A 12728-nucleotide genomic window follows, 5' to 3' on the forward strand; every position below is an offset into this window, starting at 1 on the left:
CTAATACTCACCCCCAGTGATGACAACAACCACAAGCGCACTCACAGACACACACACACACATATAAGGTCAAGAAGCTTCCCTTACCTTCACATGTAGAGGTCAGCATCATCATCATCATCACCACCATCTTCACCGTCTTCATCATCTTCATCGTAACGTCGTCCACTTCCAACTCCAGATAAGCCAAGATAGTACGCGTGTAGATCTTCTGGACTGGTCCTGGTCCTGGACTCTTTAGAGCAGCAGCAGCGCCTCACTGCTCCTCATCTGATTGGCTCGTGCCCGACACCTGAGCAGGTCCAGAATGTGGAACCACAGAGTGGTCTTTGTGCATGTGTGTGACCCGGAGTCTTATCTGATCCCCCCCCGAGATTCCAGGTCACTGTGGGAGGGGTCACGTATAATGACGATGGGGGGGTCAAAGGTGGGGACGTGTGTGTGTGTGTGTGTGTGTGTGTCTACCTATGTATGGATGAGGAATTTGAATGTCACACACACACACACACGTACACACACACACAACCACATGATCCATTGCTTTTTCATTTATTTGTGGTAGACAACATGTTGTCAAGACGTTTGTTGCTTCTAAACTTTTGTGCGTCTCTAACACGATACCCGAGTCTCGAGTGTCCGTCGGCAGGAAGTCACGTGACCACCTGATCGCTGGAGCGAAGATGATGATGGTGATGAGGATGAAAAGCCCTTTGTGAGTCCGTCACAGTTTGTCGCACATCTTCAGCAAACACCTCTGCCTCAGGTCTGCGGACACAAACACAGATTGCAGGAGAGGACAGGAAGTGACATCACATCTCGAAAAGGACAAAAGACTGAGGACTAATGAGAAGTTTGTGTGAGTCAGTGTGAGTCAGTGTGAGTCTGTGTGAGTCTGTGCGAGTCTGTGTGAGTCTGTGCGAGTCTCCAGTCAGTCACTCCCGAGCTCAGTGTTGAGGAGAGGACATCTAATGAGGTCAGATGTCGGCGCACTCACGTCAACGCAGGTGAAGGATGAAGCCAATTACTGCACCCTCGCCTGGAGCGCCACCTACAGTGACCCTCGCGCCGCAGCTGTGTTTGTGCACAGCGCCCACCTGTGGCCTCGAGAGTCATTTTCTTCACCTGTCATCCAACAACTGTAAGCTCCCCTTGAGCTCAAAATGTATGCGACGGCGCAGTCTGATGACATCACAGAGGTCTGATGACGTCACAGTGGACTCACTTCTGGAGACGGAGACCCTCCTGACGCGGCGACAGACCTCCAGCGTGTGTTTCTCGTACCAGAAGTTGCTGTCGTCGCAGAAGCTGTGACAGTCAAAAAAAGGATTTTAGACCATCAACAGGAAGTGATTAGGACCACCGACAGGAATACTTCTGTGGTACCTGCGGTACTTGGCGGCCTTGACGTCGGAGCGGAGACACTGGGAGAAGAACCTGCAGAGCTCCAGGACGCATGGCTGCAGGTTGTTCGTTGAGACGTCCGCCGGGTGCCCCGCTTAGCTCCGCCCTCTTCCACAGACAATGACTGAGGTCATGACTACACGCTTTCTGGAAAACGTGAACTCCTACATATTCTCGCTAACACCAGAGACACTTGCATCTCAGGGTCCACTCTTCCCCAGGAGGACCAAGTGCTTGGACCAGAAAGTTCTTCCTCTTCTTCAGGGTCGGGCTCCGGTTTACTTGGCTCCACTCGGTCTTCAGGGACCTAACGGCGGTCCTAAACTTTGCACTGAGGGACCAGAACCCACGACCAACCCAACGGGTCTCAGAGGCACTCGCTCTAGTCACTCCACCAGGTCACTTTTTCCGGGGGCTTCACGCATCACTGGGCTCTCTGTGTCCCACACAGCTTGGTGGAGTGAGTGGGACTCGAACCCACGACCAACCCAACTGAAAGGGTCTCAGAGCTACTTGCTCTAGTCACTCCACCAGGTCACTTTTTCCGGGGGCTTCACGCATCACTGGGCCGTGTCCCACACAGTTTGTTGATGGAGGGAGTGGGACTCGAACCCACGACCAACCCAATCGAAAGGGTCACTCCATCAGGTCATTTTTTCCAGGGGCTTCACACATCACTGGGCTCTCCATGTCCCACACATTTGTTCGAGTTAGTGATGGAGTGAGTGGGACTCGAACCCACGACAAACCCAACCGAAAGGACCTCAGAGGCACTTGCTCTATGCACCACAGAACTTTCACATGTGTGTGATGTGATTCAAGTGTATTCAGTCAACATATTGAGCACAAACAGTTTAAAAGATTACCAGGGATGTCTAAGATTTATAAGTTGAGATGGGAGTTGATCTCGCTCATGTTCAACGACAGCTGTCTGCTGTCCACGATCGTCTCCACTAGACCACGACCAACTATCAGAAGGACTTGTGCTTAGGTCGCATTTATGATGCACATTAAGGTTTAATGGCCAAAAGACTACAAGTGTGGGAATTGAACCCATGACGGAACCGAATGAAGGGTTTCTGAGGCACTTGCTCTATCCACCACACCACAGGATCTTCATGTTCACATCTGTGCTCTTGGCATGTTTATCATACACAGGTGGGAGAGAGGAGGACACTCTCCAGACTATCCTCCATCAGGGACAACGCTCTTCACCCACTGCACCTGACCGTGGAGGAGCTGGCCAGCTCCTTCAGTGGCAGGCTCAGGCACCCCCAGTGTAGGACGGAGCGTTATAGAAGGTCCTTCATCCCAACTGGTGTCAGGATATTTAACTCTCTACTTTAAATATCCTGATGCTAATCCGTAGTGTGTTTTTCTTCTCGTGTGCTTTTTATTTTTATTTTTTCCCGTTTTTATTTCTATTTTATTTTATTTTATTCTATTTTATTTTGTTAATAGTGTTAAATTTCTAATTTTTGTAAATAATTGTATATTCTTAAGATCGTTTTTATTTTATTTTGTATTATCTCTTTTATTATTTCTTTTTCCTTGCACTTTATTTTTTAAACTGCGCTGTTGTGAAAGTGTGTTTCCCCTCTGGGGATGAATAAAGCTTTTCTATTCTATTCTATTCTATCGACCAAAAACTACACTCAAAAGGAATTTTCAAGGACACGAAAAAAGCAATAGACACCACTAACCATGATATTTTAATAGCTAAACTATATGGACAAGTTGATGATTTAAACTGACCTGCCAGAAATAAACTATTTATTTATTCATTCATTTTTTCACATTGAATTTCAATTATTTTTATGAAATAATAGAAGAATCTTCAACCCAGAAGAGATATTTCATGTTCTCTCTGATCTTACTCTCTCAAACCTCAGGTGACCACCATCTTTGCTGAAACAACGGCGGGTCTGAACGTGAAGACGAAACAGTTCCAGGCTCTGGAGAGCAAGCGGCAGCAGGCTCAGGCCACGGTGACCGAGACCAGCACGCAGCAGCTGCAGCTCCGCGTCCACATGTTCACCGCCTGCGCCATCAGGTGCTCCCCGGCAAGCTCAACCCTCTGATCCGGCCTTTGATGGAGACCCTGAAGCGCGAGGAGAACACCCTGATTCACCCCGATTCGCCTCCGCCTGCGTGGACTCGTCCGTCTCTCCTTCATCTGTTCGCCCGGTTCCCCCGACACAAGACCCCGCGAGAGGTTATTATTCACGCGGCTATTCATGTTAATGTTAATGAACTCTTTGATCGCTACAAATGGCCTGGTTTTATTTTTAGATTCAGTGACTTTAGAATTGTTTTAACATGTGCTATAAGTCTGTTTTTTGACATCACTACTTAAGTCACTTTTTACTCGCTCGATAAATACTCAAAACGGATATCTCTAGTTTTCATCTCACTCCCTCTGAGTGAACTCATCCCGTTAGGCAGACTTATCGTTAATCTAATGTTCTTCACGAAGCTTGTCAACGTGCAGCAGATCTTTTTATTCCATCAATAGTAAAGCCTTATTCTGTTGAGAAGTTCTTTCACTATTGATGCAGGTGTATCTGGTCTGTGTTTGTGCTCGAAGCAACTGTAATGACAGAAGTGCTGAACGTGATGTTTGCTTTCAGTTGGTGTTTAAAAGTTCTCTGTAGTAGTGATGGGTTGATGAGGCCTCATGAAATTCACTAGGTAAATGACGAAGACGATGGGATCGTGAAGAATTAGAAAATTCCCCCATATTTTATTTTGCTTGAGAGTTTTTAACTCTACCAGCAACATTCCCACAGTCTTTCCATTTTCTCCTCCTTAAGGTACTGGTCTCACTCATCACATGGTCAACCAGACTCAGGGCATCATCACTCTCTACCGCCACCAGAAGGCTGCCTTTGCAATTACAAGCAAGAGGGGTCCAGTCCCGAGAGCCCCCAAAGCCCCGTCCACAGAACTCCCTCCTGGCAGCACCATCAGCACGGACAACAACGAGGTGCCGCGTGTTCTTCTGTCACTGTCGTCACTTCAAAAGGATTTTGTTTCAGACGAAGAAGCCTTTTCTGATCCAGAGAAGAGGGGCGGAGTTTTCCCTGACGACCATCGCACGTGGGTCGCCGTGGATGAAAATCACAGCGTTGGTACGTTCCTTGCTCTAGTGGGGTCGTGACCCATTCTCAGGGTCTGATCGGTCTCTTGTGTCACAGATCGACAGGTCCAGCTACAGCTGGTCAGCTCCTTACAAGTGCTGGAGATCATGGCCGGAGCCATGGACCAAGAACTCAAACCCCTGGTAACATTATTTATTACACTTTTGAGTCGGTATTCCTCAGACGAAGACAAATTCAAAGTGATTCAATGAGTTATTTTGACTATCAATCTCTCAACATTGATTATTTTTATCTCCTCTCTCTTCCCATCCCAGCTGCTGCCGCACCTCCAGCACCTCTTCACCTGCCTGCAGCACCCGTACACGGCCGTGCGTCACATGGCGGAGCGCTGCGTCGGCGTGCTCGGCAAGATCGCCACGCTGGAGACCATGAGCAGCTTCCTGGAGAGCGTCCTCCCCTGGCTGGCCACCGTCGAAGACTGCACCAAGCAAGAGGGCGCCATCGAGGCTTTGGCCTGTATCCTGCGCAGATGGGGGCCAAAACATTTTGCCGAAAGGGCCACATTTGTCCATTTGACAAATGAGAAACCTGGGTGTTGTATTTGATAAAGACATGTCTCTTGTTCAACACTGCAGAAAACTGACCAGAAACTGTTTCCTTCAACTGAGAAAAATCTCTAAACTTAGGAAAATGTTGTCACAACATGATCTGGAGCTTATAATCCATGTGTTTGTTTCTTCTCGTCTGGACTATTGTAACAGTTTGTTTTCATGTCTTAACAAGAAGGATCTGTCTCGTCTGCAGTTGATTCAGAACTCTGCAGCGAGAATTCTGACCCGCTCTAGTAGAAGAACTCACATTTCTCCGGTCCTTAAAACTCTTCACTGGCTTCCAGTTTCTTTCAGGATCAACTTTAAAATTCTGGTTCTTACTTTCAGATCTATTCATGGTCAGGCTCCTCCTTACATCACTGATCTGATCCAGCCTTACACCCCAGCTCGGGCTCTGAGGTCTGTGGATCAGAATCTACTGATGGATCCTCGCACACGGTTCAGGACCAGAGGAGAGAAATCTTTTCAGGCTGTTGCTCCTAAGCTTTGGAACGATCTTCCTCTCTCTCTGCGCTTGATGGATCTACTGACTCCTTTAAGAAACATCTTAAGACGTTTCTATTTGTTCAGGCTTTTCCTTGAATTTCTCGAACTCCTGTGTTGTTCTCAGTATTATCTTGATCTTTAAAGTATGTACTTTTTTTTGAGTATTGTTTTGATTGTTTAAGCGCTTTGTGACCCTGGTCTCGAAAAGCGCTATATAAATAAATAAATATTACTTACTTACTTACATCATATACTTGTCCAAACAAAAGACAAAAGCAAAACTATACAAAAATGATTAAGCAAAATATTTTTTCTTAAATTGGGCATTTTAGTGTAAGGGACACAAAACACAATTTATTTTTTAGAAAACATTTAAAATACAAATGTCTTTGATTTTGGATGGATATTTTTCCTCTCACCTCCACCAATTTGACCTTCGACTTACTTTAGACCCCACAGCAGATTGACCTAGTTTTTAGACGCTGGTACAACGTTCAAATTCCAAGCTTCTGATTGGCTCCTCTAGGACGGCGTGAACTGGCTCTCCTTCCTGAACAAATACAAGCTTCACGGCAGCCTGTGCGACGACATGGGTCTCGGCAAGACGCTGCAATCCATCTGCATCCTGGCCGGAGATCACTTCCTCCGGTACCAAGTGTTTTTAACGTTTTGGATCTTCGGCTCTCGTGCCGTGACCTGAAATGTCTCCTGCAGGTGTTCTGGCCATGGAGGCGCTTCATCGTCAGGTGCTGCCTTTCCTGCAGGACCTTCCTCCCAAAATCATCCAGGACTACTACTGTGACCTCAGTCCTCTGCAGGTGCTTTTACCGACTCTGCTCAAATACAGTCTGGGTCGTTTACACTTAAAATCTTAAATAGATCTATATGTTATTTTGATGAAAGTGTTACTGGGTGATGTATAGAACTGTGTGACTGTAGGAAGTTGTACTTGAAAAACGGTTAAAGGTACAAACATCATCAAAGTACTTTTGGTTTTAGTGTTGAAACCAGATGAACTAAGAAGCTCGTGTGTCGTTTCCTCTGTTCTGACGTGAACTTGTCGTGTTCAGGTTCAACTCTACGAGGACTTCGCCAAGTCCCGGGCCAAGGCCAGCCTGGAGGACAGCATCTCTCACGCGTCCACGGAGGAGGAGAAGCCCAGCTGCTCCTGGACTGCGGTCTGGGAGGCGGCGCCGGCTCCGAAGGAGGGACGGAGGCGGTGGTGGCGCAGCATCGATTGCTGATCTTCTGCCAGCTCAAGAGCATGCTGGACATCGTGGAGCACGACCTGCTGAAGCCCAAACTCCCCGGCGTCACCTACCTGAGACTGGACGGCGGCGTGCAGGCCGGCCTGCGCCACTCCATCGTCTCCAGGTGAGCAGGAGACCCTCGTTCACGTCCAGGACTGGGTTTTTTAAGAAAAGTATTTTTTTGTTCCGCTCGCAGGTTCAACAACGACCCGTCCATCGACGTGCTGCTGCTCACCACTCATGTTGGCGGTCTGGGTCTGAACCTGACCGGCGCCGACACCGTGGTGTTCGTGGAGCACGACTGGAACCCCATGAGGGACCTGCAGGCCATGGACCAAGCCCACAGGATCGGACAGGTGAGTCCATCACTTGCAGCTGCACAGTAGGACCGAACACAGGAGATCGATCCGCACGAGAGTCGAGAGACGCAAAGATTATCCTGACGACAAAACTCCTGAACTTCATGTGTGATAGAAAAAAAAATGTATCTAGAATAATATAATAGCTGCAAAGTGGCGCGTGATGATGGTTAAATATGCACCTCTCTGGTGCTGAGTTCACTAAGAGGGGGTGAGACGAATACTGCAGTGTTTGAGTTAGTGATTGGGGAGAGTACATTTTTTAGTTTCAGAAGACTAGCTTTAAATGTAGATGTTGAGACTAGTGGAGTGTAAAAAAAATATAAAGATACACTTGTTGAAACGGTATCATGCGAAAGAAAATATATATTTTACAGATAAGAGTTGTATACTAATTTTATCAAAGTTATTTTATATGTTTAAATTTCAATCGTTTATTTAAAATGATCATGCAAATATTCACAGCGTTTTTTTTTGTGTTGCAATTTAACTTCCGGCAGCGGTCATAACATAGTAAAGTAACTCCTGCAATGACTGGGAACGAGAGGATACAGTGGACTCCATCTTCTTTTTTTAATTTCTTGAACATATTTTGGTTTCAAATCAAATGAAAGCAGTACCAACTTAATCTTGGTCTGGTCTGTATATTCTAAAAATATATATTCACAATATCCAGTAACACAATATACCGTATCGTTGCTCCTGTATCGTGATGCGTATCTTAGCGTCAGATTCTTGAACCCCTAGTGGTGACAGTGGGAAGACCTTAGTGCAAGTGATCAGAGCAGCCACGATTTTGACGAGTATTACTTCTATAAAATGAAAATAAACTGCGTGTACATGTGCTCGGGGAAAAAGGGTTAAACCAGATTGTGGTTTGCAGAAACGCGTGGTGAACGTGTACCGGCTGATCACGTGAGGAACCCTGGAGGAGAAGATTATGGGCCTGCAGAAGTTCAAGATGAGCATCGCCAACACCATCATCAGCCAAGAGAACTCCAGCCTGCAGAGCATGGGCACCGACCAGCTGCTCAACCTCTTCACCATCTCTGTCCGTCCGTGCTCACCTTCTTCTTCTTCTTCTGCAGCAGGAGAAGATCAAGAGCGACCAGTCTTCGTCCACCTCCGGCAAGTCGTCCATGAAGTCGGTGCTGGACGGGCTCGGGGAGCTCTGGGACCAGCAGCAGTACGACACCGAGTACAACCTGGACAGCTTCATGCACTCCATGCAGTAACATCACCCCCAACCCTCCTCCCCCCTGCTGACCAAGCTGGACCTGGTCAGAACTTTCTTCTTTCTTTTTTTTTACCAGCCTGACCTCCTCCCGCCGAACATCACGCCCCGAAGCAATAAACCCTGATCAAGTGCCAGAGAAACAGTGTTAGGAACGACTCCGTGATTCTCACACTTTCACTTCCCGCATCTTCAAACTTCTTCTGGAAAAAGACTCCAGTTTTCCTGACACTCCCGACGTCAGGAAGTGACCTCAGGAGACTGAAGTGAAAAAGCTGGTACCCCAAACTAGTCTCGAGTATTTTAAAATAAATAATAGATGTGTACATATTTGTGTAATTGCCTTTTTTTTTTCTTTGTCAGTGAAGTGGAATCGGAATAAATTCTACAAACTTTCTCTCGCTGTCTGGATTCTCACTGCCAGCAGAGGGCGCCGTCGCACACCGTTATGATCCGTAGGGGTCTCGTCAAGAAAGGTCGTTGGTTAGAATCCAGCTTGTGAGTTTTCTGCTCACAGTACAATAACATTAACTCGAGTTTGAGTTGCTTCAAGAGGGATTTGCACCAACCTTTTTGTTGCAATGCTGATTTTTCCTTGATTTTCTCGAACTCCTGTGTTGTTTATTATATTGACCTTTTAAGTATATATTTTATTGAGTTTTTTGATTGTTTAAGCGCTTTGTGACCCTGGTCTGGAAAAGCGCTATATAAATACAAATTACTTACTATGAAATAAGTTTATCCAAACCATTAGTGGATAACCGTCAGTCATCATGTCCGCCACACCTGCACCCTCTTCTTCGCCTTCCTCACACACAAAACAGACTAAATAAAACACAACTTTGTTCCATTCTGTCATTTTTATTTTATTGCCCGTTCAACTGTTTACATTACGAATCACACAAACATCACAAATAAGACAACAGTTTTTCTCTTAAGGTTCCTTAACTGCTATTGTAAAAACCCAAACAACAACTATTACCTACATGTTTTAAAGTTTCTTTACAGCTGCAGGACGTGAGGAAAATAATCTCTAAACATCAGGTGACGATGATGTGAGTCGGTAAAATCCCTGTTGGACAGTTCATGCTGGTGTTGATGGCTTTGTGCGCCTCAATGTTTAAAAAATAAAAATAATAATATTGATCAATACTCATTCAACTGAGGCCACACATGTGAGATCCATGTTTGTTGAAACTGCTGCTCCAGCCTGTGACGGGAGGATCAGGAGCTAAACCCCGGCTCATCATTTGACTTCATCGTGACATTCTTGTGCGTGAACCGACAAATGCGACGCGAGTTATCGCTCGGACTCGGAGCCATCGTTCGGAACCGTGGCCCGTTTGTTCCGCCGCCAGCTGCTGGAGTGGACCGTGGTCACGAGCGGCTGTTGTTCCTCTGATGTGTGGCTTCGGCGCCGACACACGGTTTCAGTCGACAAGATCGAACAAATGTTTTGTTTCACAGCTCAGAAAACTAATGTGCACGCGCACACATAAAACGAATGCGCACGCGCACACATAAAACGAATGCGCACACTCCCACAGACATGGTTTGTAATGTGTAGTTGTGTGTGAGTGTGTGCGCATGTCTGTATTTGTGTGTGTCTGTGTGTCATGCAGAAACACAAACGCACAAACATACAAGATACAGGACTCTGAGAATAAACAAAATCACATCATATAAATATTTAATCTTGATTTATTTCAACATCAACAGACAAAAGTCAGTTTCGCAGGCGACGCCTTCAAATGAAGCTCCAGTTACACAAAACGACTTCATGATCACATTTATGTTCATATCTATATTAAACCATTTTGTTGACGTGTGGCTTCAAACATCAGCGACGAATTGTGTCCTTCATCAACTGAAAACAAAGTGTCATGAGACGTTTCCTCGGCTGAGCTCATTGAACGACGACCTCACGACCTCACGCCGCTCCTGCCGTCGACCCTAATGGTGTTTATCTCCGCAGCGATCAGTGGCGAGCGGCGCCCTCGCAGATCTGGCAGATCTACGTTCACTTCCTGGAGCGCGTGGACGTCAGCTGTGTGACCGGCCAGCAGATCAGCCAATCACTGTTGCTGCTGCGAGGGACGCGAAGTCTCCGCAAGGTCCAGGTCTTCTCGTCGCAGCCTCTGGAGCTGAAGGTAAAGCGGCTGCTGTGCTCGTGACCCCGTTGACCCCCCAGGACGAGTTTCAACGAACCGAAGCGATAAATATGAATATCTTTCTTAAATATTAGATCTAACGCTCGTGCCTGGATCCACAGTTCTGCTGGTCGGCTCCGACCATCTGAAGAACATCGAGGGTTCGCTTCACATTGTTGTGATGGAATGATGTGAACTCTGGGAATAATCACATTTTGTCAATAAAATAAGTTGAGGCTGCTAAAGCAGCAGACGTCGTCCTGAATGATTAGTTCTACAGAAACTACTGACTACAGTGAATCATGCAGACGCCTCTGAACTGAATTCTTTCTCTTGCGTCACAAAGCAAAAAACAATGAACTCTCAAATCAATAATGATATCAAATCTCTTGTATTTAAATCTTTTTGTTTCAAAATAATAAAGTGGTACGTTCATGTGTTATCTTTTATTATACAAGTGCCTTGTATGAAAATTTAGATTTAAGTAAATAAATGGGAATTGTCTTTTATTTAACTAGGACTAAGTCTTGGACTCAGCACTAGATAAGTCTCCTCAAAGAGAAGGTAAACAATCTGTTAGTTTGCATGATTAGCAACATCGAGTATTTAAACGATGAATCCCAAATATATAAGGCGACTAAAAAAAACTATGCTCAGGCTGTTGGTAACAAAGGTACTAAAGATGCATAAAACTAGGCTGTATTAAGAGAAGTCAAACCTTCAATGTGTGTGATAAATGTGCCAAGAGCAAAGATGTAAGCAAGTAATTTATATTTATAGAGCGCTTTTCCAACATTAAAAAAAAAAACCTCAAAGTATATACTTTAAAGGTCAAGAGAACACTGAATAACAGGAGTTCCAGAAAATCAAGGAAAAGCACAAATAAAAACGTCTAAAGATGTTTCTTGAAAGAGTCAGTAGACTCCATGAAGATCCTGTGGTGTGGTGGATAGAGCAAGTGCCTCAGAAACTCTTCAGTCGGCTCCAGCTTGGGTTCAATTCCTGCATTGACTAACTAGATGACATTTCACTTGTGGTTTTTTTGGCCTTTAAATCTTGATCTGCATCACAAATGCCACCTAAGCACAAGTCCTGCTGTGAGGTGGTCGTGGTCTAGTGGAGGCTATCTTGGATTGGCAGACGGCTGTCGTTGAACATGAGTGAGATCAACTCCCGTCTCAGCTGATAAATATTAGACATCCCTGGTAAACTTTTAAAGTAATGTCCCCAATATGTATGCTAAATACGCCCGGAGCACAGGACCAAATGTGAAAGATCTATGGTGAAGTGTATAGAGCAAGTGCCTCTGAAACCCTTCGGTGGGCTAAAGCGTGGGTTCCATTCCCACTCCTTCCATCACTAACTGAAACAAACTGATTTGGACATGGGGAGCCAAGTGGTTCAATTTTTACGTGTTTGTCCCCAATATGTATGCTAAATACGCCCGGAGCACAGGTCCAAATGTGAAAGTTCTGTGGTGGAGTGAATAGAGCAAGTGCCTCTGAGATCCTTTCGGTTTGGGTTCGATTCCCACTCACTCCACCACTAACTCGAACAAACTGTGTGGGACATGGAGAGCCCAGTAATGTGTGAAGCCCCTGGAAAAAATGACCTGGTGGAGTGACCCTTTCGATTGGGTTGTTCGTGGGTTCGAGTCCCACTCCCTCCATCAACAAACTGTGTGGGACACGGAGAGCCCAGTGATGCGTAATGCCCCTGGAAAAAGTGACCTGGTGGAGTGACTAGAGCAAGTAGCTCTGAGACCCTTTCAGTTGGGTTGGTCGTGGGTTCGAGTCCCACTCGCTCCACCAAGCTGTGTGGGACATGGAGAGCCCAGTGATGCGTGAAGCCCCCGGAAAAAGTGACCTGGTGGAGTGACTAGAGCGAGTGCCTCTGAGACCTGTTGGGTTGGTCGTGGGTTCGAGTCCCACTCGCTCCACCAAGCTGTGTGGGCTATGGAGAGCCCAGTGATGCGTGAAGCCCCCGGAAAAAGTGACCTGGTGGAGTGACTAGGGCGAGTGCCTCTGAGACCCGTTGGGTTGGTCGTGGGTTCTGGTCCCACTAACTGGAGCAAACTGTGTGGGACATGGAGAGCCCAGTGATGCGTGATGCGTGAAGCCCCCGGAAAAAGTGACC

The 12728-nt window shown here is 46.3% G+C and overlaps 1 pseudogene; it reads left to right on the forward strand.

Moving 5' to 3' along the window:
- The first annotated feature begins 2272 nt into the window (after nucleotides 1–2272).
- Nucleotides 2273–8820, forward strand: LOC148063923 (TATA-binding protein-associated factor 172-like; annotated as a pseudogene).
- Nucleotides 8821–12728: the final 3908 nt, after the last annotated feature.

The sequence above is a fragment of the Callionymus lyra genome, chromosome 16 (assembly GCF_982586985.1).
Source record: "Callionymus lyra chromosome 16, fCalLyr1.hap1.1, whole genome shotgun sequence".
NCBI lineage: Eukaryota > Metazoa > Chordata > Actinopteri > Syngnathiformes > Callionymidae > Callionymus > Callionymus lyra.